We start from the raw sequence: 4,604 nt of genomic DNA, 5'->3' as shown, positions 1-4,604 counted from the left end.
GAGGCTGAGATCTGGTGATTCTGGTTCAAAGCCAGCCTGGGCAGGAAAGACTGTGAGACGTTTATCTCCAATATATTACCAACAAAAGCCAGAAGTAGAGCTGTGGCTCAAGTGGTAGAGTGCTAGGTTTGAGTAAAAGAAGTTCAGGGACAGTGCCCACGCCTTGAGTTCAAGCCTCAGGAATGGAACAACAACAAACAATCTCTCTTTCTCTCTCTCTCTCTCTCTCTCTCCATATATATATATATATATATATATATATATATATATATATATATATATACTATATATATAATCTGTCTCTATATATAAAATCAGCAATTGACTAAGTTGAAACCAAATTTAAAGCATAAAGTTTATAAATATATTCAAATACATAGACTATATAAGCATGTAAACACATATTTTGCTTTGATGGAAAACATTAACATTTGTTATAACAGTTGTAATGCTTTATTGCATCCTCTCAAACCCCATAACCTTGGTCATAAGGATTCTTGTTTTAAAGATGGAAAACCCTGAGGTTTCTTAGAATAAAGTGATCCAACAGCTGAGCTAGGATTGTATTTAGTACTATCAAGCTTCAAAAGTTTGGCCTGTAAGCCTTTCTTCACTGAACCAGGATCCTGATTGGATGAAGACTCTATAGGGTCGGCTTTCAAATGCAAATCAAACAAGGAGGACTTCTCTTTCCCACAGACAAAAATGAAAGGGTTGAGCAATCGCTCCAAGTGTCCAGAATGCAGGGAAGAAGCGGAAGCAGCCCTCACATACCTTTGTTGGTAGTTGGAAGTGTAGATGGTAGATTGTTGGTAGTATAAATTGTTTAGAGGTAGCTGAGATTCTAGCTATTAAAACAGCATTTCTTGTTCATATTACTTCTCTACAGCCAGACTTGGCCATTTACTTAGAGACAGACTCATCTAATCGGGTATGTATGCACATACCTAGCTTCTCCTCTATAGCTTTCCTAATAGGAACAAGAGCTAGAATCAAGATAAGTGCATTTTATTTCAAAGATTAATTAAATATATGATAAATAATGGAAAACTATATAGCCCTTAGAAGACTGAGGCTCACTTAGTCATAATGCTATGAAGCTCAAAATATTCTCTTGAGTGGAAAAAAAAAAGCCTCACAAACACTATATGACTCCTTTTCCACCTTGTGTAATGAAAGTAGATGAGATCCTCAGAGTTAATTTCCAGAAGGAAATTCAAAGTAAGACCAACAGTTTACCTCTGGGGAAAAGAGCATGGAGAATCCATATGGAAATTTTATGTTTGTACTAGAAGCAAAGATTACATTTTTTTCTTTGCCTGCTTCAGGGCTTGCTCACAGCTGGTGCTCTACCATTTGAGCCATGCCTGCAACCCAGCTTTTGCTAATTTACTGAAAATGGAGTCTTGAGGACTTTTCTGTCCCAGCTGGCCTCAGCCTCATGGGTAGTGAGTGTGGCAGGTGGTGAAACATTACTTTTCTATTGCTTTTAAATGTTTACACTTGACCTTCGTCTTTTCTATCTTTACATTATACATTGAAAAGTGCATCATTTCTTTTTCTGCTCAAGAAGTTTTTTTCACATACAAAAAGTAACACAACAGCAGTTCAGAATGCCCTTAAAAGAACAAGAATGTGAGCCAGGGCTTGAGGTCTCTTTAGTAAGAAAACACCTTTGGAAGGAAGTGAAAAGCACCGCCCAGAGGCCTGCTGGAAGAGGGGGACTTCCTGCTTATTTGCAAGTGAAGCGGTGTACTGGGGAAGGAGAGCAGTTATTGCCCATGTTCTGTCTCTTAACTATTCTAAAGCAAATTAATCTTAGATAAATGTGCAACGGACCCTTATCTAAAATATACTTGTAGCCTACCAAGTTTAGTAAGTCAGCTCTCCCCCCTGCCCTCCCGCCAACCCCTCCCATTACAGCAGCTATCTCTTTGATATTTCCTTGTAAACGTGAGCACAACATTACATTTTGGTGAACCGCTGCTTCTTTTCAGGGAAGTAAGAAAATTGCTTCTGGCATCTTTACCGTGTTGTGTGGATTCACGTGTGTGTCTGAGTACGCATGTATAGGTTTTGATTTTGTTTTGTTTTTAAGTAGAAGCACCTGTGGCCAGGCTGAGTCACTATAAAAGCACTAAGGTCTTTTTTTCCTTTTCCTAGCTCATTCTTACCTCCCAAGAGAGCCCCGTGAGCGTGTTACCAGACAGGCAGAAGGGAAGAAATGAGGCACATGGTAAGTGACTTGCCCAAGGTCTCTGGGAATGCAGTGAGCTTGGAAATAAGTGTCCAGCTCAGGGAGGTGGCAGCGGGCCTAGGGGCCCCACAGGGGAGGAGCTGGGGTTTCCTGGGGTTTCAGCATCAGTTGTATTCAGGACTGTTTTTCTTTCCATGGAGTTCTCTTATGAGTAAAGGGCCAATGAGGGAACTGAAATGGGGGTGCTGTGAGAGAAGGGCTCATGTGGGTGGTGGATGGGTGGATGTTCAGAAAAATGGGTGAGACCCGCAGGGCAGAGGTGTTACCTTGCTCCCCTCTTGGCCGCTGATCTCAGTGCCTATAATCCCCACGTACTCCTCCTGCTTGCCTGCCTTAAATGGCTGGGCAGCATGGGGGATGGTAAGGAGTGGGAGGTGGATAGAGAATGCAGCATATTTTTCGTCACTCTTCCTTCTCATGTTTGCCAACCACCTGTTTCCCACTTGAATAATTGGGTAATCATGCCACTGAAGCAGAGCAGAGAAGGTTCTGCTCTGCAGTCTCTATTGTTCCTGTTTCCTAGGCCTTCATGCTGATGATCCTGGAGAAGGAAAATGTGTAGGCTTGCTCCATGCTTTCGTTCTCTGAGAGTGCTGAGTGGGGGCTTCAAGAAATACTGTGTATTCTCATCTCTCCCACCATTTCCCATCACACCCTGAGGGAGAGGTGAACAGATTCCACTAATAAAAATGCAGAGTTCTCAATTACAATGGAATTCCAGATAACGAATCACTTTCTAGTTCAATATTTGAAACCCACCTTATTGAAAGCATATTTTATTTTTCTTAAGTCATAAGTGGCTACCACCCTACCATGAAAAGGGAAACTCAGCCCTTTGGCAGATTTCATAGCAACTTTACCTGCCTGCTTACATAGATCCAAACACACACACACACACACACACACACACACACACACACACACACTCACACTCACACTTCAGGCCTCTTCTGTTTGGAGGGGTTTCTACACCCTGCCAGAGCTGGAAAGAGAGAAATGAAGAGGAGAAAACTGAAGAGGAGGAAGGAAGCAAAGAGAAGGCAAAGAGGAGGGAGGAAGGTAAGGAGGAGGGAGATGTGGCCTTCACAAAGCCCAAGCAAAGGTTGTGGACAACTAGTTCCAAGAGCAAATGGGAGTCACCAACATAACAAAGGAACTTGAGAAACTCAGAGCTGGCTTTGCCATAAACACAGTGTTCTCATAGGGGAGCCTGTGCTGTTCTTGTGGTCACACAAAGGCAGGGCTCATAATCAGGAGCTATATTCAGCTGGCTCCTGGGAAAATGTATAGTTTCCCCAGCTTCATCAGCAGTGTATTAGGGAGAGTCTAGTATGCCAGGAAGGATGCTCACATGGTGCCTCTCCTTTCAGAACTTAGTCTATTGGATTGAGGTTATTTACATAAACCAAAATGCATTCATTTTGACACATATATTTTATGAGTGTTGAAAATCATGTGAGAATCACATACGTACCATTTGCATACAGATACTCATTTCCATAATCTAGAAGGTTCTCCATCTCTCTACAGATTTGTGCTATATGTGTTGGCTGTGTGAAGCAGAAACCCCCGGAGGTAGGATACAGTCCTTGTACCTCTTGTCTTAGGAAGTCTTTTGTTGTGATATCTGACTCGCATCTTCATGGCTTATACCTTATCTTCTCTACATGCCAGGCTGGGTCTCCTCAATAATGAGCCAAGTCTTATTTGTTTGTACCTGAAGTACTTAGCAACATCACTTAGAATGAATGATGCTTACTGAATGGATAATGATTGGATCAGGATGGCACAACTTGAACCCTGAAGAATCAAAAGTAGGGAAATCGTTATTAACTTGGAGAGTTCATGTTCAGAACCAGCTAGAGACCTGGTTCTCCTTCGGACTTTCTTGTGGCCCTCTTCAATTTACCATATTTGGCTGCAGGCCTTTGTTTGTGGCCTTGAGAGCCCATTTGCCCTTTCCTTCTAGGCTTCTAGAACTGTCATGCCTAACCCCATGGCATTTTCCATCTGTTTTGTGAACTGAAGTATAGTAGTGATAGTAAAATAAAAATTTTATATGGTGGTTTCTGATTTTAAATGTCATTTGGGGTCATGGTAGAAAATGAGAAGAGAATGACAGCTGACATTTGCATTGCACTTATTGCATGTTGGAAGCTAGTCTAATCGAGCATTTCTCATTTAATCCTCAAAAAACCAGTGATTCAGTGACTAAGATGAGGGCCAGTGTAGTTGCTCCACTTTAGGAAGGAAACTGGGATATCTAACTTGTCCAAAATTGCATTGTTGGTCAGTGGGAGCTGGGTCTTTGAATCCTGGAAGGTGGGTTTAAGACATCCCCCTCTAC

The 4,604-nt window shown here is 41.9% G+C and overlaps 1 long non-coding RNA gene across 1 annotated transcript; it reads left to right on the top strand.

Annotated features, from left to right (window-relative positions):
* The first annotated feature begins 1,729 nt into the window (after positions 1 to 1,729).
* On the top strand, positions 1,730 to 2,942 carry LOC122108565. Its single transcript, XR_006147593.1, has 3 exons — positions 1,730 to 2,059; positions 2,164 to 2,236; positions 2,781 to 2,942. It is a non-coding gene; the product is annotated as an uncharacterized LOC122108565 (long non-coding RNA).
* The last annotated feature ends 1,662 nt before the right edge of the window (positions 2,943 to 4,604 follow it).

Source organism: Dipodomys spectabilis, unplaced genomic scaffold, assembly GCF_019054845.1.
Source record: "Dipodomys spectabilis isolate Male_0828 unplaced genomic scaffold, ASM1905484v1 ptg000061l, whole genome shotgun sequence".
Lineage (NCBI taxonomy): Eukaryota > Metazoa > Chordata > Mammalia > Rodentia > Heteromyidae > Dipodomys > Dipodomys spectabilis.
This window is presented reverse-complemented; position numbering and strand designations above follow the sequence as displayed.